This window comes from Lissotriton vulgaris, chromosome 8 (genome assembly GCF_964263255.1).
Source record: "Lissotriton vulgaris chromosome 8, aLisVul1.2, whole genome shotgun sequence".
Taxonomy (NCBI): domain Eukaryota; kingdom Metazoa; phylum Chordata; class Amphibia; order Caudata; family Salamandridae; genus Lissotriton; species Lissotriton vulgaris.
Window position 1 is genome coordinate 1,553,026,091 of NC_141696.1, and position 22,843 is coordinate 1,553,048,933.

General features: G+C 44.3%; 1 pseudogene across 1 annotated transcript in view; it reads right to left on the bottom strand.

Annotated features, from left to right (window-relative positions):
• The window catches only part of LOC147700370 (uncharacterized), an 82,743-nt pseudogene that overhangs the window by 42,367 nt on the left and 17,533 nt on the right, over nt 1-22,843 (bottom strand). The window contains exon 2 of the transcript XR_015299411.1: nt 10,977-11,173. The product of XR_015299411.1 is annotated as an uncharacterized LOC147700370 (transcript). The remainder of the gene's footprint in view (nt 1-10,976; nt 11,174-22,843) is intronic.

Sequence of the window (22,843 nt, forward strand, 5' to 3'; positions counted from 1 at the left end):
CCACTGCTCAGGTGGCCTGGCGTCATTCGCCTCAATATCAACCATTAGAGCAATGGAAGAAATTGCGATAAAAATCACTCCCCCCAGTGCTACTCAGGCGTTCGCTATAACAACCGTAATCAATCAAATTACTCAACCACTATTTGTTATAAACACATATATTCACCCAAAGCACAGACAATTGGGGGCAAGGGAACTCCACAGCGAATTGGCAAGACTTACGGAGGAAAGGGTAATGGAGAATACTCGTAGCCGGGGATTTCAACCTCCATCTTTTTGGAAACAAACCAGACGATATGACAAAGATAATGGACCTCGCGTGGGAAATCCCAAACCAAACCATTCCCTCACCAAACAAATACACAAAATGCTCAAATCAGTTATTGATAGATCTTGAGCAGCTAAATTTGAGAGTACTCAATGGTCGATTTGTAGAAGATATTCCACCAGCTTCAACATATCTGTCTTCAACCACTCCCTCCCACCTTGACTTCATTCTCGTGACCCTACCTCTGTTTGAAATAATCAGCTCGTTCAAGGTAGGAGACAGTGGCCAAAGTGACCACCTGCCACTAGAAGTGAAACTAGGCATATCCTGCAGGAACCAAGCAGCGGAAAGAACATAAATCTGCACAGAGTACACCTCAAACTACAGGCGAATAAGGTGTAAGGCTGACGATGCAGAGGAATTATCAACCAGTGCAAAAACAATCATGCACCAGATATTTAGTTCAGATATAAGCCCACTAAATGCCTGGGGTGAATTCATAAAGGAACTCGGGGCTAAATATGCCACAGAGCTAAATACCGAAAAATCGAACACACCACGGAACACAGTCGGGAAAGTAACAACACAGGAGATAAAAACTTTAAAACGGGAAATAAACCAGACTTTGAGAAAGCTCCGCAAAGATCCAAATAACAAAGCTCCGCAAAGGGTGCTGCGCACCCTAAAAGATCAGCTAAAGAAGAAGACCTGGGAAAGGAAAAGGTAGCTGAATGACAACCTCTGGGTAAAAATCTTACATGATTCAAAACAAATGAACAGCTCCAGATTCTGGAAATTAATTCACACCCTCCAACGCCCAGGTCACAAAGGTATCAATTCTAACATATCCGAAACAGATTGGGCAAACTATTTATCAGCTCACTTCAACATCGAAAACCTAGCGGGCGCTCACCTAGAGGTAGAGCCTGGTCTGCATCGGAGCCTCGACAAAACTGGTATAATCAAAAAAAAATTGACCAATGCTCACACAAGGAAATTACCATCACACTACATTGCAACACTGGACGAAGAAGCATCAACAAGACTCGTACCAATCACAAATAGAGAGGAAAACACATACTCAGAAATAGCTGCCAGAATCTGAAAACAGATCTTAAAAGGCAAACTCGAGGGTGCCCCGGGCCCTAATGGGATACCGCCATTAATACATAAACAAGACGCAGACCTTTGGATAGCATCATGGCACCAGTGTTCCAGGAAATAAGGGAAACAGTAAAATATCCAATAACCTGGAGATGCTCCATAATAAGCCCTATTTACAAAAAGGGTGAAAGGAACAACCCAAGCAGTTATCGACTAATAGCCTTAGTCGACACAGAGGCTAAGTATTATGCAGGCCTCATCCTGGAGGATTTAACATCCTGGGCAAACGAAAAACACATATCATCCCGGCTACCCAAACCGGATTCTGCAGAGGCCAGGGGACAACGACCAACATTATGGCGCTAACACTTCTGACAGATGCGGTAAAATCCATCAAGAGCTCATTATTCCTGTGCTTTATTGATTATAGCGCCGCATTCGATCATGTAGACTGGAGCAAACTTTGGCAGAAGCTGGAAAGATGGGGGATTCCAGGGTCACTCCTACAGCAGCTGATCATGCTATATACCAACACCTGGGTTAGGATCAAATTGGGCTCCGGTACACACATTTCAAGGCAAATCAGCACCACCAAAGGCTTGAAACAAGGCTGTGTCCTAGCCCCTATGGTGTTTAACCTCTTTCTCACAGATCTCTCCGGCGAACTGGAGTACACCAAATCCCATGCCCCACGGCTAGGCGACACCACACTCTCAAATCTCCTTAATGCTGATGATCTGGTCCTTATAAGCCGGTCCCCGATCGGTCTCCAAAATCTTTTGGATACAACCAACATATTTTCTACAAACAACTCACTAACCATCAATTTAAATAAAACAAAAGTTATGACAATGAATTATAACAAAAAAAGGAAACTGGCTTGGTTTCTGGATGGACAGAGGTTAGAACAGGTTGCCACTTATAAATACCTAGGCGTTATCATAGACAACAGAGGCTCATACAGGCATCAATTAGAGGCCATTTGTCGGAAGGGGACGACATTTTACGTGTCGATTAAATCCCTGAAGAAAGCTCTCCCAGACCGGTCATTGGACCCCCTTCTGCAGGTGATAAGAGCGCGCCTGCAACCCATGCTCACGTATGGTAGTGAATCCATGCAAGGAAAAGACGCCACGACACTAGATAACACCATTAGTCGTGCATATAGGGCAATATTCCATCTACCCACCTATACATCACCCGCCCAAATTCGCCTTGAATTTGGGCTACAAAAACAAACGGTGGAGAGAAGGGGCGCATATATTAAAACTTGGCGGAAAATTAGAGGTGCCGACCATGGACCGAATTATCCACTAGAGAAAATTCACCGGCAAGGAACTACCTACAAAACTCACTGAAGATCTTGAAACTAACAAACCTCTGGGAGTCATCAACAGACCTCAAAACCTTTAAAAAAGTAGTAACGAAAGTAGCCAAGACGATTTCATCAATAGAGGACAAAGACACCCTGGCTAAGAGGGCCCATGGATGGGCCGTGTTGAAAGACTACAGTGCTCTAAAACCACAGGAATACCTAAAAATGGGTCTCACACAGATAACAAAAAATAAGTTCTTAAACATACGCTTTGGCATTATACCCATCTTGCCGCACCTGGCACCTTGGAAAAGGGAAAGCTCAGCAAACAGCTGCAGACTCTGCTCATCAGGAAAAGAGGACCTTATTTACATAATTTGCATCTGCTCAAACCTTATGGATATTAGGCGATCTCTACTCCAGGCCCTATGGAGCCAGAAGGGCATAACACGCTGCAGGGAGGCCGTGATGCTGTGTTTTAATCCTGAAGGGACTCAGTTAAATTGCAGATTAACAAAATTCTTTGATATAGTGGCCATAAGACTCATGAAACAGACACATGGCTCACCTAAAGCACTAGCCAACTCAAAGCTGTGCTAAGCCCCTGTGAGTTCTTTTTCTTCCTTTAATCTCTATGGTCTGATTAAATCCTATCGTGACTCTTATGATTTTAACGAGCAAATTTACTTGGTCTTTTTACATTTCAACTGTAACAATGGTTGCTTTTTTATACACTTGTATGCTTTTACATTGTGAGTTTTTATTAACTGTACAATAAACCTTACTTACTTACTTACCATGAGACACAGGGACAGACTTATTTGCATATAGCCATGTCTGAACTGGGGTGGTGGAGTGAGCTAAAGAATAATGATGGATTAAACCCAGACCAGTTGACTGGGGGTGAGTGTTTGATTCCAACATCCCCTTTGGTATCACTTTGTGCGACCTAAGTTGGCAGGGTATGCCCAGACATGGGTCCCTTGCTCACTTTGCCACTGGATTCAAGCTAGCCTGATGGATTAAACCCAGATCAGTTGACTGGGGGTGAGTGTTTCATTTACTCAAATTCTCCGTCCATCATCCCATTTGGTATCGCTTTATCATTGTAAAAAGTGTGGTTCACACAATGTATACTTTCTAATGGTCGTTTTTATGTTATAAAGGAAACCTTGTACATATGTCACCAATATGTCACTACAACTGTAGGTTCCATTTTTAGGTCTCGCCTACTCCATTCCGCAGGAATGAGTATGCAAGTCTAATGCAGCTAAACCACTACTTAAACCCAAGGCTCTCAAAAGGCTCCCAAAAAGCGGATTTCGAGAAGTGCACGTCCTCGTGCTTGAGCTTGCCCGAGCCTTCTGCCTATCAGCCTCCCTCCCACCGCCCCCCTAATTGCTTTAACTATTACGGCCTCGAGGCCGTGAGCTACTTGAAAGAGATCCGTTCCGCAGCTAATCAGACATCAGCATCTCTCCCCCTCCCACCTCCCACGGCCGTCCTTTCTGCCCGCCTCGCACACCACATACGAGCTTGCCCCACCACATAATGTGCACCGTGGTTATTTTTTGACAGTGTGTGATGCTTTGCACAATATTCCAGTGCATGTTTCTGTTTGTTTTAGCTCGCCAAAGCGCACGTTTTCTTCATCTGCCTACCTAGTAATGCTTCTCTTCCTCCCTGCCTTGTCTCGCCCGTGTGGCTCTCCCCTTGCCCGAACCTTCTGCCGATCACCCTCCCTCCCACCTCCCCCCTAATTGCTTTAACTTTCACGGCCTCAAGGCCGTGAGCTACTTGAAAGAGATCCGCTCCGCAGCTAATCTGACATCAGCATCTCTCCCCCTCCCACCTCCCACGGCCGTCCTTTCTGCCTACCTCGCACATCACATACGAGCTTGCCCCACCACATAATGTGCACCGTGGTTATTTTATGACAGTGTGCAATGCTTTGCACAATATTCCAGTGCATGTTTCTGTTTGTTTTAGCTCGCCAAAGCGCATGTTTTCTTCATCTGCCTACCTAGTAATGCTTCTCTTCCTCCCTGCCTTGTCTCGCCCGTGTGGCTCTCCCCTGCGCCCTTCCATGATGCGCTCTCCCTAGTGTGCTCCCCCAACCCACGCTGCTTTCATGTCTGCGTCCTTCTCAAGCTCCACCTTGATATTGCACGTTTGCTCTACCTGCACCACCTATATTGTTCTCTAGCTTCTGGTACCCATTTACTTCTGCCCTCAAAGGTTGCTTCAGCCACTCTCAGGCTCACCTCCTGCTCCCCTTCTCACAATGCGCGTGCACTCCCCCCACCCCTCCCATTTGTTCTCTGTTCATGCATTTGTTCACGGCCGCCAGGCCGTGACACCACATCAAAGGGCTTCTCCCAGCGGGCGCTCTGCGGCTTCTCCTCCCCTAATTATTCATGGCCGGCCGTCCGGCCGTACTTTCAGTTTCCCGGCCGCCCCCCACTTCCCATGCATGTCTTGTTTGACGAAATTTTACTCAATGACTTTGCTTTAAACAGGAATGCCCTTAAGACTTTCTAAACAGGCTTATTCTGCTGCTAAGTGCTGTTAGTTTAACTCTCACGAAGTCACATTACGTAAAGAGAAAGGCTATAACCAAGTGAGTGCTTTAACGATCACCCACTGAAACTGCTGACCTGTTGCTCCGGCATGTACACAAGAGTGTCATACGCTACGCACTACGATCGCTGCATGGTATGCGGCCATATTGCTTGTGCTGTTCACTTCTGCTAGCACTCCGTACTGTCACCAAGCTAGCTCTCAGGGAGTCTCTTGTGTGCTTTAGCCTGCAGTTTATCGATGTAAACATCCCACGCATTCCGCTGGGGCGCCACCCCCTGCTGCACAGACAGTGTTCTCTACGTTACCGTTTTGACAGCCGCCCACTCAGCCAGAGTCCTAATGTCGGGGCGGGATTGGACTTCCGGAGTATATCTTCACAGCGCTTCAATGGTGCAAACCCTAGTTTCTCTTGTGCAGCAATGTGCCAGAAGCGCGTACCTGCCTCGTCTTCCCAGCGCACACACCTACTCACGCCACTGAGCATCAGCGATGGGTGGTAATACGACCCAAAGGTGAGCAGAGGAAATTGCCAGTGCCCACCTCACCCAGCGATCGAAGTGCGTAGATCGTAATGGCTTCTGGTAACACAAAGGCTCCCGAGTGACTTACGACACACTTAATATGGCCAACAGCAAATACATGCAAACAATACATTCTGCAGGACCGCTGCTGCCCACCGCAACACATGCATTGATGTCAAGAAATGGAAAAAACACTGGTAAATGTAAGCATAATTGTAAAATAGCTTTACTGTCTTTTTGGATTTTTAAATTACCTCACAATTGTGGCGTTGGCAAATCGATTTTGGTGCATCCTACCACTGCCTGCCACTGTTATCAGAGCATACCGATCATTAAAAATGCTGACTCTCAAAGGCCCCGATCTTTAACATCGGGTGAAAGTAGCTTGTATATATAGTCATCTTGTGCTCTCGTTATTCCTCAATACAGAAAACAAAAGAATGCTAGCTAATGGGACAGCAATTTACAATTTTTTACGGGTTTCCTATTCTAGTTTGCTTTTGTAGCTGAAGACTTAGATAGATATCTTGTACACTTTGATACGCAAGACCCACAGCACTCACAGTGATTACACCATTCTCGAGGTGCCTTCCACAGGTGAGTGCCATTTCATCATCATCATCAAAAACTTTTATTCGATTGGCATTTGGCAAATCATAAAAAGTACATCATAAAATTTCAGTATATAATTAACACACAGTAGTATAATACAGGTAAAAACTGAGAGACATTTAAAAACATTTGATAAAACCAATGATGCGAATTGATACAGATAGACTTGGGATCATGAAGGCAATAGCTCAACTTTACAGCGAATTTTCAGACATGATTTTAAGAAGCGAGCTACACATTTAGCAACGTGTTGTGAGTCTAGTGACTGGAGGGCCAGGTAAGCTGGCCGGTAGGTTCTCAACCCCATTTCTCGAAGAAGTGGAATAATCCAGCGCTTACGGGGATGCTCGTAATAACGGCAAAACAGAGTTACGTGTATTGTCGACTGGGATGATAATCCATCACACGGACATTTGGTCAGATCGTGGGACCAGTTTAACTCAGTGGGAAAGGTAACCAGGCGGAAAAAAGAATTAAAACGAAACCTGGTTAGAACAAATTTTTCGTGGTTAGATAAAAAAAAGGTTAAATAATGCTGAATACCAGGGGAAGTCTGAACCATTAGGATCTGCACATTTGTTGGCTTAGATACTTCTTGTGAGAGACGCAAATCTCTGAGATGGTTTAGACAGAGATTTTTCAAGGCGCTTCTGCTAATATCAGATGTTGAAGAAGGCTCAGAGAAGTAAGATGTGCAGTTCAGGTCCTTTAGGAAGTTGGAGACGTACAATAGCCAAGGAATTTTATTCCAACTTGCCAAGGATAAGCAATCAGATATTAGTGAACGGGTTAAATGGCATTGCCGTCTATTCCAAATACAATGCCATAGAAGAATCGGCTGACATCTGATGTTATCGGTTAAGTAGTCGATGCCCAGCTCGATGTGGCAACCGTATAAAGGAGCGCTTTGGGGAAGTGCCAAGATATATTTTAAAAACCCGTTTTGGACCTTTTGTAAATCGTCTACGGGAGCATAGCCCCAGACACCAGCGCCATAGGTTGCTACGCTGTGGCATTTCGCGTGATAGATTTTAAGCAACTCAGTTGGGGCTGGTTTGCCCAATTTTCTTGAAAAGGAAACGAGAGCTGAAGGTGCTCTCTGAAAGAGCAACTTTTTGCTTGCCACTGCTTGTTTCCAAGATAGCTGATCGTCCATTAGAATGCCTAAATAAGGATATTCCCTGGCACGTTCCAATCTAACTTGTTCTATAAAAACAGGTTTAGGGTTTTTTGCCTTGGGACCAATGTGCATGACAAAGGTTTCGCTTTTATTTACTTTTAACCCCAAGGAGAGCATAAACTGGTAATATTTGTCTAGTTGTCTTTGCAACTGGATTAGTGTCCTTGCTAGAATGACTGAGTCATCCGCGTAAAGTAAAGCGGGAATAGGGCGATGGATGATAGATGGAAGGTCCTGGCTCCTTGCTAACATGGCCGATTCCAGCCCGTTGGTATAAAGGTTAAACAAGAAAGGGGCCAGGACACAGCCCTGCCTAACTCCTTTGTTTACTGGGAATGAAGGGGAGAGTTCACCGCCAATCGCCAATCCCATATCTCACGCACGCAGTAGCGTCGGAGTATTTGATGAGAGGGGGGTCTACCCCCAGTTCACAAAGAATGGACCACAGCCTAGAGTGTATCACGCAGTCGAATGCTGCGCTGAGATCAACATAAACTAAGTACAAATTGCCTCCTTTAGCCCCAACATACTTGCCTATTAAAAGGGTTAAATTCAGTGCCTGTTCAACAGTGCCAAGTCCCTCCTGGAATCCGTACTGGAGATCAGTTAGAATGTTATTTCCCGACGCCCAATCCTGGAGGCGTTCCAGGATCAGTCATCCTGCAACTTTCCCCAGGGAGTCCAGGAGATAGAGAGGCCTGTAACAGGCTGGGTTGTTACGTTCCCCCTTTTTGAAAATGGGGAGCAGAATGGAGGAGGACCAGCAGTCTATTAGGCCGATCTTAGAGACTGCAGCCATCACCTGGGTGACGAGGGGGGACCAGAGTTCTATATTGCTTACAAAGATGTCAAGTGGAACTTTTAAATAGGTGATAACACGCATCATTCCCTGTTTGTCTTCACATCCACTAGTTTGAACACATTTCCTCGGACCTTGCTATCAGACAGCCGTGTTGACGTTAATATAGAACTCTGCGACTGCCTGTGCCTTGCATTAAATTCATTAATTAATGCGATCAAAGGCATGCTTCTTGATATTAGATATACGACACCCTGCGTTGTTCAATATCCGACATGTGATACAGTTGTTATACAGAAAGGCGTTCTGCCTTGGAGCTGCTTACTTCTGAAAGCTAAAACGTCTTTATAAACACACACACAATCACATACACAACCACACACACACACACACACAACCACACAAACACACACAACCACACACAAACACACCCAACCACATACACCCAACCACACACACACAAGCACACACACACAAGCACACACACACAAGCACACACACACAACCACACACACAACCACAAGCACAACACACACAACCACAACCACACACACACACACACAACCATATGCACAACCATACGCACAACTACACCCACAACCACACTCCCAACCACACACACAAACACACACACAACCACACACACACACAAGCACAACCACACATACAACCTCACACACAACCACACCGTCAGTGCACAGTTTCACCAGGCACAGACACCATCAGTCGTCAGTGCATGCTTTCACCGGGCACACACCACCAGCCGTCAGTGCACGCTTTCACCAGGCACACACACACCACCACCAGCCATCAGTGCACGCTTTCACCTGCCACACACACACACACCACCAGCCATCAGTGCACACTTTCACCAGCTACACACACACCACCAGCCATCAGTGCACACTTCCACCAGGCACACACCATCAGACGTCAGTGCACGCTTTCACCAGGCACACACACACCACCAGCCATCAGTGCACGCTTTCACCAGTCACACACACACCACCAGCCGTCGGTGCACGCTTTCACCAGGCACACACCACCAGCATCAGTGCACGCTTTCACCAGGCACACACACCACCAGCCGTCAGTGCACGCTTCCACCAGGCACACACACCACCAGCCGGCAGTGCACACTTCCACCACAGCACCACTCAGCACCACCACAGCACCGCTCAGCACCACTACAGCATCACTCAGGGACACCACAACATCACTATGCGCTACAACAGCATCACTGAACGCCACAGCATCACTTGTCCCCAAAACAACATCACTCAGCGCCACCACAGCATCAATCTGTGCAACCATTCAACAACAACTGGTTCAAATATTTTCTGTCAATGTTTCAAGCTTTATTACAAATGTCATAAAAAGATGTTAAATGTTTTCACTTCTGTTCTTGTTAAAACATTGTGATCTGTCAGATCAATACATGTAAGACAGGGGAAAACTAAACATGTACCTTTACTAATGCTATAGATGTAACATTTGCTAACTTTATAACTATTGGCATTTCTAATAACAAAATGAATACTTTTATATTTTGAAAAACAAACAAAAATTAAAAAATATTTACATTTTACACACCAAAAGATCAAACTTTTCTATTGCGAGACCTATTGCATTGCAAATGCTTGTTTTTACTGGGACACCATTCACTATTGCTTAATTATTATTTAAATACTTTGTATGTATTGTTCTCTTATAAAAGAAGCTGTATGAATTATTGTTCATGAAATACAAAACCAACGTGTGTTCGGCTTCCTCTCTTTTCAGCGCCGGGACACCTTTAAGTATTTGAGAGCTTTATAAATCTCAAAAATACATAAATACATTTCTGACATCGTATTAACCCTTTTCATTGCCATTGCACATTTGTATACTTATATCAAGTTGCCATTAAGTCCATAGGAGCCATTGTTTTTTGTTAACACTTTAACTACCCTCGTTCCTAGTGAGTAGGGTACCCTTGTTTGATTTTTCGACGTTTAGTGCGGTGGCTGCACCGCAAGGGATTTATCCCATAACAGGATCTCCCACACACGTAGGGTTTAAGTGTAGCTCCCAGGGTTATGATCTCACAAAGAGAGACTTCCCTGTACACTGCTAAGTACATTGCGAAAATAATCAGTGGACCACCCTTGTTTTCCAACCAACCTAGCAGGACTGTGAGCCCACGACAAATTAGAGAAAGCAAAGAAAGAACATGTCAGAATTGAGCTTCATGCTTGGATGTTGACAGAATATCTGAAGGCAGGAATAATTCCACAAGGCTTGCAGGTCAGAAACATCCCAGGAATTTTCAGAGAAGATCCGAAATTCAAGGGGGGTTTAAGTCAAATTTCCACAACCTGTTTACCACTGGATGGTGTTAGGTATAGAAACGGCCATAGAACATGCAAAGGCAGAACTCAAAGAAATTGAAGATTTAGAAAAAGAGTTACTTGGTGGTGACGGAGTAACAGAAGCTAAAACACTTGTGGACAACCAAAACAATTGATGAATTCAACTCCTTTGAGTTGAAGAAAAAGGCGGACAAAGTGGCAAAAGATATTACAAACTTCTCAAAAGAAAAGGTTTATCCTTACCTGAGAGATTGGCACACAAAACAGACAAAATATGTGTGGTAGATTTAGGAGGAATCAGCCTATAACCTTCTCAGAGACATCAGGAGGTTCAGACGACTCTGACGCCCAACCGGGACCAAGTCGCTCTGATAGTCACCCAAGTCAGCCGTTTTTAGATCGAGGCAGGAAGAGAAAGGCCAAAACATGGTACCAATGCGCTGGGGAAAGGCAAACATGGAACAAACATTAACAATGGCACCCCCAGCAATGCTAGGCCACAAGAGTATTAGAACAGAGGCCACCCCTATCTTTAATTTGCCACAGCATGTGTTATCCTCATCAGAAATTTCTTTATTAAGTAAGGGACTATCATTTGTAATCACAGAGAGTAGTGACTTTTTCAATCTAAAGACAGAACTATACCAGATCTACCGCAAGATACGACTTAAACTGTTTTTTTATGGACAGAGATGACATAACACCAGACTCCATCACAGGACTAAGACCACCCTCCACTTTTTATCCAACTAACGGCATGATGCCACCAGAACTCATAACATTTGAGAAAATCATACTTGCAGGAGTGGACAACTTGACAGTTAGTCGTTTCATACCATAAAATAACAGCTTGGAAGAACAAAAAGCCCTAGAGGGGCTCAAAAATTATAAATCTATCATACTCAAACCGGCAGACAAAAGAGGTGGTATTGTTGTCCAAGACCGAAAGACTGCGACACTGAGATTAGAAAACAAATAGGAGAAGTCAAACACAACAAGACATTAGATACCAACCCATTGACCAATATCACTAAAGAGATTTTAAGAATAACCACGGAAGGAAGAGAACAAGGATTCTTGGCAAGAAAGAATTAGAATTTCTTAATGCAGAACACCCATAACCCTGGCAAACTATACCGTCCCCAAGATCCATAAAAATACCACAAATCCTCCTGGTCGCCTTATACTTTCGAGATATGGTTTGATCTTAGAAATGAATATACCACAAATTGAAAGTACAAAGATGATAGAAAATCTATAAGATACCAGACCTAGACCATCCTTAGTACCCACTACATTTATCATTTCCCTTCTACAAATTGCCCTGAAATGTAATTACTTTGTTTCTAAAGTTCAAATAGAATCCACAAATGTTCTTTCTTACTTTTTCCAAAGAAATGTCTTTCTTCCTTTTATTTGATGCTTAAGGAATCACAATGTTAATATTTTCATGTCAATATAAATCATATGGTTCTTTCAAGCGGCTTCATGATATCAACTTTATCATATGTGACATTTCAATCGTCCCAATGCATTTCGGGTCGAGACCCTTCATCAGGGGCCTATTGTCATTCCTTAAGCATCAAATAAAAGGAAGAAAGAAATTTCTTTGTAAAAAAGTAAAAAAGAGCTTTTGTGGATTCTATTTGAACTGTAGAACAAGGGTTGTTTCAACCCACAGGAGTGCAACGAGGGGATACTAAGGAGGACATACCTATTGTTTCATATTAAATATTTACATGGATCATATAGAACAAAATGTGCCCTTAACACTACGAGCAAGTACAGCTCCAGCATTAATGTTGGAAGCGGTATATAGACAACGTATTTCTTATTTGGTCTGATAGTGCACATGACTTCAATAACTGTCACATATTTAAACACCATACAAAAACACCTCACCTTCACCTCTATGATATGGAAATCTAGCATAGCTTTTCTAGATTTAAACATACAACATGAAAATACTTCCCTTCACAGAAAACCAGCAGAAAGGAACACTCTACTTTCCTACAAAAGTCACCATCCGCGTGCACTCAGAGATGGTCTACCTTTCGGACAATTTGTGCACTTGCCCAGAAACGGTGCAAAAAAAGATGACTACATGAAAGAGGTAGATAATATGGAAGATAAACTAGTGCAAAGAGGCTACCCCAACAGGCTAGTCAGGAAGTCACTAAAACATGCCTGGTTTTGCCTAAGAGAAGCACTGTTAGTCACCAAAGAAAATAACACAATTGACAGACTCATTTGGTGACTACATTTGGTGTACATACCAAACAAAGTCCGCAAGCTAATTACCAACAAGCATTTGCAATGCAATAGGTCTCGCATTAGGAAAGTTTGAGCTATGGTATTGTAAATGACACATTTATTATTATGTGTTGGTTTTGAAAATAGCGAAATTAATATCTTTGTCATTTACAATGCCTATAGTTATAACTTTTGCAAGTGTGACACCTATAGCAATGGCTTTTATAATAATTAATACTTAAATATTATTGTTATTGTTATTTATAATAGGCTTTCCAATTTTGCCCTCACACTCAGGGTGAAAAAATATATGAACTCTGCAGCAGTTCCACCCTTCACTACCTTTGATGTAACTACAAAGAGACTTGTTATAGTACCTTCACAGTCTTATCATTTTATAATTGAAGCATTTCCAATATTCTATACAAAGAAGCCACATTTGTTGCCTATTTATCTTATGCAACTAATACCCATCGACAAAGCCATTAGTCCAGGCTTATTGTAGGTGTAATGATACCCATAATATATGTCTGGATGCAATGACAGAGCAGCAAAATACCAGTAGAGTGGTAAACTATGCTAAGCATAGATTTTTAGCTTAGGTGTTTCTAATCTACGACCTGCATTATATCGAACACGCCTCTTTGATACCCGCCCCCCAGTTTTTTCATCCCACTTAAAGCTCTGCCAATAGGGAAATGTCACATAAGCAAACTGAGAACTTAACAACTATGTTCTTTTATAGACCATGTTTTCCTGTTATTTAGGTCAGTTATATGAACCGCAATGCCTCTGCACTTTTACTCCCAGAATGCACTGGATTGTAACACGACATCCTTGGTGCCCATCCGCTCCATGTCTCCCCTTAGAAATGCATACCCTCCATCCATTGGTCCAAAATACCCGTAGTTTGTAGTTCAGTGAAAAAATATTTATTGACATAAAATAAACTTTAAAACTAATCCTGTAGGAGGAGGAGCCAGGACGGCGGCCAAGATGGCCGCGCGGACGCCCAGCTCCGCTGCTCACCCTCGACTCCATTGATATCCTGCCTCTGATCCTGCACCCCAGCCACGGCCCCGTGCAGAGGAGCAGCGGCGGAGCCCGACCGTGTGACTCCGGTCCACGCATCACCCCGGATGGCTGAGCATCGTCGTCCTGAAGTTCCCGGCCTTCAGACCGGATGAGCCGGGACCTCGGGTTGCGCCATGGCCGCCTCGCAGGCGATAAACAACGGCCCCGATCGGCCAGGGTAGTCCGGGACCCCGAAGGTGAAACCGAAACCGCCTCTGCCGCAGGCATTGAGTGCGCTTGCTGCGCCGGACCTACTGTCTGCCTTCAAAGTTTTTTGGCTGGTATTCCTTACTTCGGGGACGGTGCGATGCGACACAGAATCGATTGCCCGGGTCAGATCATACCTGAATTGCGGTAAGAATTGTGTACCGCTGTTACTGAAAGGGGCTTCAGTGCAATTCTCAGCAACCTCTCTACGATCTACGCATCCTTTGTTTGAATCGGACAGCTATTAAGGCGGCTCTCTCTTTGTTGCCTGAGTTCCGAGGTCCCGATTGACTGTCTGGGTGAAATGGAGCCCACGGTGCACGATGTTTGGTTGGCCATTAAAGACTTGCACAATGCCCTGAAAAGTTTGCGGACAGATATACGCCCTACGCAGCTGGAACCTTCTCCTGTTATGGCGCACCTGGTCCTAGACACACGCAGCAAGGAGTGTATGCCCACCTTGTCCCCGGCTGCCGCAGTAGCTGACTCTCAGGAGTGTGTGATGCTTGATGAAGAGACTAGGGTACATAATATCTCGGGCGTTGCGGCTGCTACCCCTTTTGATCTGCCAGCTCATTTGTTTCCTGATCGTGGGCACCCTACACCGCTATGGACTGTTGGTATCTCCTGGAGACAAGCCCCTTTGTTATTACTGGAGTCTTCAATGTGGAACTGTGTGGCTTCAACTGGTGCTTTTGGTTTACTGCGTCTCTTTGTGCACGGCGTGGGAGGAATGCTGACTTTTTTCCGGACAGGTCAGGGCTGACCGCTGCTTCGACATCTCCTAAGGGACCTCGGTGCCGAAACGGAACATTGTTTGAACTGGGGACTGCGTACGGCTGGGATGATCACAAACTGAATGCCCACGCTCCTTCTTAGTGGATTTCCGCTTTTTTGGGGTGGGGGAGGTTGGGGGTGAGTCTGGGGCTGGAGCTATGGCCCTCCTCCGTTATTTCCCTCTTTTGGGGTTTCTTGGGGCGACAGGCATGCCTATGGGGGGGGGTGGGCCGTGGCCTTCCGCTGGTATGCAGGGTGGGGGGTTGGGGGATGGGCTGTATTTTGTGTTTCTTCTTTGTTTCTATGGCCCTCTTTCTTTTTCTTCCCTTCGTTTGTTTCTTTTTGTTCTTATATATCTTCTAGTTTGTCTCTTCTTGTTTCTATGGTCTTTCTCTTGTTCTTTCTCTTGTTTCTTTCTCCTTATTATCTTATATATTTCAGATCAGACGGGGGGTTGGGGTTCTGTTCTTTCTGGGGTGTATTTTGCCCTCTGTATTATGGACACGACATTGATTCGAACACATAGTCACTGAATGTTTACATATCTTACTTCTTACGTTCCACCTATGCTTCTATTTGAGGGCGACTATCCTGTTTATGACTTGTTTCACGTGAGTCTTGCTTTATTGTATGCCACTGGATCCTTCCATTTACATTGCAAAATGAATCCTCTTACATCCTGCTACACCATGGACAAGCTAGAATGTAACTCCTGGAGTTTTATACCGACTGGGCGGGCACTGTCCGATGCGATAACCAATTCCGCGCTTGTGCATCCTGTTTGTAATTTTTCACGCTAGCATCCCGGTTTCTGTCGTTCCACTAGTTGATATCCTGTTGCAAGGCCCGCCCTCTCGGCAGTCTGATGTAAATGTAGGACACTTCAACAAAACTATAAAATGAAACCCACTTTATCCTTTTCCTGACGTATCATGACAGTGCATAGTAGTGTTTACATATTTGGCTTTTTCCCCAGCTCAAGATGCCTGAAATGTGGTTCATTGTCATAGCGGCCGGCCCGCAGTGGTTGTAGGCAGACGCTGTGTGCTATGCATACGATCAATAAAGGTTTTCAAAAAAAAAAAAAACTAATCCTGTAATATAGTTAAAACCTGGGAGCGGCCCATTCATTTGAATTGTATGTCTGAAATATGCACGGTCCGTGCGTGGTCACCACTTTTCAAAAGTGAAAACATAATTATTTGCTAACTTTATCTCGAAAATGAGCTTTGCAAATGAGACCTGCCTGGCCGGTCAGGGCAGCTCGTGGTATTTTGGAAAGGGTGACAAGCAGAGTGTTGGGGTGATGAGGCGAACTAGAGAAGGAAGACGTGTTGAGAGGGGGAGGGAAGGAAGAACAAAGGTTAAAAGAGCGCATGTGATCAGATGAGGAAGATCATGGTGAGCATGAAGAAAGCGTAGATGAGAATTTGAGGCGGGGGGGCAGAAGGAACAACACCATGGAAGAAGAACGGGATTTAGAGCCATAAAAGTAGTCATCATTGCCAGATTCCGTGGGGATATAGACAAACGTGGAAGGAAGGATGGTTGCCATTATAGTGGGATGAGCATATACTTTGCTCAAATAAAAGAAACAAAGTTAACCTGGGTTTAGCTTCAGCACGAAACCTCTGCTAGTTGTGGGATATCGACTTTGCGAGTTAGTGAGAGCGCCTCTCATTACATACGATAACCTATTTGATTGGGTGCTAACGCGTTCTTTTTCCTGCCCTATGCCACTGCAAACACGCTTCTTCCCCTCAAATTCTCAAAACACACATTTACAAAAATAATTCAGCACACTGTTATGACTTAAGCAAAACCCCTGAAAGTGTTTCTGAATTCCAAGTGTATATGATTACAATACTGTCGGGGGAGGATCATGTAACCTGCCAAAGACAGCCGGCTGTAGAGGAGACCGGCAGGGTGGCAAGAGAGGCAAGGAGACGGAGCATCGCCGAGAGACCGGGGAGAGGGGGTGGTTCAGCAGCAAGAGAGAATGGAGAGGAAAAGAAAGGGGAGACAGAGGGAGAGAAAGGGAGAAGGTACAGAGAGATAGAGAGAGGATAGAGACAGAGCGCCGACGAGAGGGAGAGTGCAAGAGACAGGGACGAAGGAGACAGCGGGAGGGAGGGGGAAGAAGGCAGAGAGAACAAGCTTAAACTTGTTAGCAAGCACCTCATCTGCCAATTCATGGCACTTGGATTGGGCCAGCTGAAACGAAGAGCCCCTGCCAACCACTGAGACCCGGTGCATACTCTGGAAACTGCATGAGGTGCGGTCTGTCCCCTCTATAAACAAGTGAGTAGCGCACCATTTTTAGGGATTAACTGGAGAATGAAAGAGAGAAAATGTAAAAATGTGAAGCAGGCATGTTGCTATACTTTTTTGTAGGCTTAAAATTCAGTACTTTTCGCTGCTCAGAATTCAAATAAAGCTCATAATGAATTCAAAGGTGTCCTTGTGCAGTGCTGTGTTTTTTTTTTTTGTAATAACGGGAGAGGTACAAAAAGCGATGCCGAGAATAAACAACCAACCAATCAGAGCAATGGCGATAACAAAGAGGCACGGAGACCGAAGCCACGTTAATACAGACAGCCATAGCCCTGTTTCACTCCAAACTCCTGCAGAACAAAAACCCAAACAAGTTCGTCAACATGGAAGTTACTGGCTGGGAGAATGATCTTGTTATTTTGAAAAATAAAACCGGATGCTTTCTAGACAGGATGGAGAAGATTCACCGCGGATTGCAGTTAGGCTCCTCTCTCAGCTCTAGACGCCATGTCTCACTTACGCTGGGATCGGCATGAGGACTTTACAATAATGCGAGATCTTTTTGCGCAAACAATTCATGTTTAATTTAAATCGTAAAGTAAAATAAGTAGCAGAATTAATTAAGAACTTAAATCAGATATGTGCATTGAATATGAATGTGTTAATGTTGCGCTTAATGGAATAAACGTAATGATATGTGAATATTAGAAAACAGGAAAATGCAAAACATTTTTTTTCAATTGTAAATGCTTGGTAAATGTCTAAAACATAGATATTCAGTTACTACAACAATTTTACTTCGTATTCAAGGTTTGAGCCCCAGTCCTACAATGCCGCCGAGTTTGTTAAAAAACACGAGCTCATTTCCGCAGTCCTTTCCTGACATGGCAGCTACTTTACTGATAACCAGCTGGCAGCAGCGCTTTGCACGAGGTTGTAGCGTCTTTCTAGACAAGCCAGCAACAAAACAAAAATATTATAGGGCGTCGCCGCGCTGCCCGCGGCGACCCGGAAGCTCTTGACCGGCCGTGCGCGCGTGTGTGCGCGAGGGAATGTGTGTGCGCATGCGTGACTGTGTGTGATTGAGAGAGAATGCGAGGTAGGGGATAGTGTGCCTGTATGTGTGCCTGTATGTGTGCCGTATGCCTGCGTGTGCATGCGCGCGCCTGTGTGTGTGTGTGTGCGTGCGTGCATGCAGAGGGGTGGGGGCTGCCTGTGTCTGTGTGTGAGCAAGGGCTTTGCACCGCGCATGCGCAGCTATCAGACACTCGCTCCCGAGGTGAAATCTGACCTCGTCAAAGCGCGCGTCTGGTAGCTGTCCACATTCCTAAATACGGGCCACAATAGGTCTGAAGCAGACACCTTCAATGCTCACGCATTGAGGGTAGGTCTGCTCGACCTAAAAACTGGCATATCATCAAGAGCATAGATCCTACTATTGAAGTACCTATGTTCGCTTACAAACGTGGCAAGAATGTGAAAGACCACTTAATCCAATCCGCCTTAGAAAGCCCACTTCAAACAACGAGCTCATTGCAATCCGTATGGGGCCTACCAGAGGTCAAGGTGCATTTTAAATGAGGCAACTGTGTATCAAGCGCATTCACCTTTAACACTAAGACATTTGAACATGCAAATGTTAAACACACACGTGAATTTGTTTGCAAATTGCAACACAAGGAATGTTGTGTACTGCATTGCATGCCCCTGCGGCTTGCCTGCCATTGGACAAACTCAGCAACCCATAAAAGCAGGAATAGGGCAACACCGCAGTTGCATTAAGCATTCAGTAGTGAATGCACCTCTGGTTAGCCATTTTTCCGAAAAGAACCACACAGCAGATGACATAAAGAGGCAAGGCATAGACAAAGCCTCTATTCCAGAAAGAGGAGGAGACATCAGACGTATTCTACAACAACTAGAATGCCGTTGGATAGAAGGAACTAACTCCACAGCCCAAAGGTTGAACTCAGCAGAAGATTGGCGCAGTTTCATTACCACACTCCGTAATTGACAACACAATGATGTACATGTTCACCCATCATGTATGTCTAGGAATGTATGTATTTACGAGGTATTTACCCAGCAATTATTGGGTGTCAACTGTCCTTTAACTGTTACCACTGCATGTGATTACATTTTCATACTTGCTAGTTATTGCAATTCTGCTATGCAAAAGATGACTATATTTTGTAAGTTACAGTTTGAATTAAATATGAATTTAAATGTGTCAACATTAACACTAATTGTATGATACATATGTTTATTGACACATTCACAATGTTTACTCATCAAAGACATCCACATCCTGGTTTGCCAAATATGCTGTTTTTATAATATATGCTGTCTCTAAAACCAACACCATTAGCTCGGGTACAAATGTCCATCCCGGTCATCTGTAAACATCAATAGCTATATTCAGGTGCTTGCTACGGCTAAACATTGATATATGCTTCTATCGCTGTTATGTTATAGGTGTATTTGTTAAGAGCACAGTTACTCCAAGGAGCGGCCTCCTTTGTAAGAACGGTAAAACTTAAGCACAATTGTCAGCTGCTGGGAGGAGGATCGCAGCGTTCTGAGTGGTTTGTAGGGCTGAATTTTGTTCCTAATATACGGGGCCACAATGTTATTAAGAGCCTTAAAAGTTAGGACCAGGGATTTAAAAAAGACTCTTTGTCTCACTGGAAGCCAGTGCAAGGATCTAAGGTGGGGAGACATGTGTGACCTGGGTCCAACCATGAGCACGGACCTAGCTGCCGCATTTTGATCCACCTGCAGGCGGTTCAGTCAGTAGTCCGGAAGGCCCAGGGACTACATCTTCATGTCAGAGTCCAACTTCACTCCTAAATTTTTTGCAGTAGAGACTGGTCTTTCAGGAGGAGATAGATTTTCAGGCCACCATTGACGCCACTCATCGCCTGGGGTGTGTCCGAAAAAGATCATTTCTGACTAGTCGGAGTTGCAGAGCAACTGATTTTGCCTAAACCACTCAAGAACCTTGGGTAAGTAAACATTGCCTTCATTGCCATTTAGCACCTCATCAAGGTGAGCAGCAATTGTGTGTCATCTGTGAGCGATATCATTTTTGCCCCGTATTGTTCTGCAATAGGAGCCAGGGGGGCCATATATATATATATTGAACAGGGTCGGACTTAAGACGGAACCTTGTGGGACGCCTACGCTCAGTGGTAGAATGCGGGCTGAAACAGGGGGGGCCCAGACTGTTTGCTGGTGGTTATCCAAGAAGGAAGAAAACCATCTGAGCATCGTGCCCCTAATTCCGCTCTCCCTCAATCTATGAAGGAGGTGAGCATGTGGCACGGTATCAAAGGCCACTGATAGATCTAATAAAATCAGCACAGCCTTTCTGCCTCTGTCTAAGGTGATTTTGATTGTCTCTGAGATTTCTAATAGAGCCGTCTCTGTACTGAAATTCGCTCGAAAACCAGACTGACTCTCATGAAGTACCTGACTGACCTCAATAAAATCTGTGATGATGGTATTCACATAATGCGGCAGCAAACGCAGTGAAACACACGATAAATTCTCTCCTTTTTACCAGTTGAAACACCACTAATACACTCAATTAAGATTGCCCATTAATTATTATTCCACTCTTCAGGCACACCCTAATTCCGCTAGGTAACCAGCGTCGGTCTGTTTACTATTTCCTTTGATGATCACAGAGCGCTCGCTCCCATCGGCATTTGTTTTTTCCCTAATCACGTCTGCCTGCATTTTCATTGCGTCTTTGGCGGGAAGAAAGTCCCGATATACACGTAGCCCAACAGAGGCTCTTTGTCACTGAACCTAGCAGAAAGAATATCGCTGTTCTGCTGATTAGCTGTCTGGGTGCAGGCATGTACCTACTTACGATTGTGTAAGGTAAGAGACCCCAGCCAATATCAGCTTGCCAATGATGCACACAGCGTCCATGACACGCCCAGCTCTCTGCTGAAATTGTGCTCCCTTCTGTTTTAGACCATCAATCTAGGACCCAAGCTACATAATTACTGAAAATGAGCAGCCGCCCCTCGCACTACTAGGAACGATCGTGTTCCAGTTTACACAAAGCCTGTACCTCTAGCGCGTAACACACCCATCTGGGTAATGTCTGTTTTTCCATTTCTAAGCTTCCAACAGCTGCCTTTGAACAGCCATCTACATAAAGTACTACCACTCTTCATCCAAAACGCACACGCCGAGACTGTATATTCTGATAACGCCTCATATAGGAATTTTCCTTGAACGCTCTTTGTTTATTTGACAGCCTACTTCTACCCTGACATGGGGTAAGTTCACCTCCTCATTGTGCGACCCCAGCGAAGACATGTAAGCCTATTTTCGGTCTTAATTTGACAATAATATGCTTCATTTTCCCACACATACAGCGCCCGGCCAAGTCCCATGTGAGTACTTTTTCTTCACTACACTCACGGTGGCACAACTCTTACACTAGGCTGCGCAGACCCACCTTCAGGTATTGCAATAATATGCTTACACCTTTCCATTTTCAAGCACTGCTGACACACCGTAGTTCCTGACTGACAATATCCTTCCACTTGTTTCAGATGTCCCTAAACACCCCGAGGTCCTGAAGAGACCCTACATTGCGCACAGGGTCGAAACGCCGTAGACAGTTTGAAAAGTGAACCATTAAAAAAGAAAAAAACAGCCCGTATCATTATACAAAGCGCAGTTCACACAATGTATACTTTCTAATGGTCGTTTTTATGTTATAAAGGGAACCTTGTACGTATGTCACCAATATGTCACTACAACTTTAGGTTCAATTTTTTCACTGGGACACCATTCACTATTGCTTAATTATTATTTCAATACTCTGTATATATTGTTCTCTTATAAAAAAGCTATATAAATAATTGTTTATGAAGTACAAATCCTATGTGTGTTCGTCTTGCTCTCTTTTTGACATCTTATTAACCCTTTTCATTGCCATTGCACATTTATATACCTCTATTAAGTTGCCACTAGTCCATAGGAGCCATTGTTTTTTGTTGGCATAGTGTGCTCTGGCACACATCTGTGGTTAGGGGAAATATGAGGTGGTCTTTGGATACCTGTGCGTTTTATGAATAAATGTTTTAGTATCGTAGGACTCTGGTGACTTGGAGCTCATTCTAAGAGGACACTATGGGGGAGGAGCTATTTCACTTGAATTACAACTTGTGAAACAAAAGGTAAACACTAACCACACTACCCTGAGTGCATTAACCCACTTATCAGTACATAAGATTGTAAACTGTGAACACTTTATACACAGATCTCTGCATGACAAGAATGGTCACCATGGATGCAAGTGTGAAGGTCTCAGACCAGGGTAAGAAATTCCAAATATATAAACATGAAAGCAAATGCATTAGACCTCTTTAAGAATGGCTTGTAATAACCTCTAGGACGTTTTATTACCATTATGATGAAGGTAGACACAAATGTGGACACACAGCTCAACAATACAAATACAAAGGAAATACAGGAGCCAACACTGAAGGTTACAATGC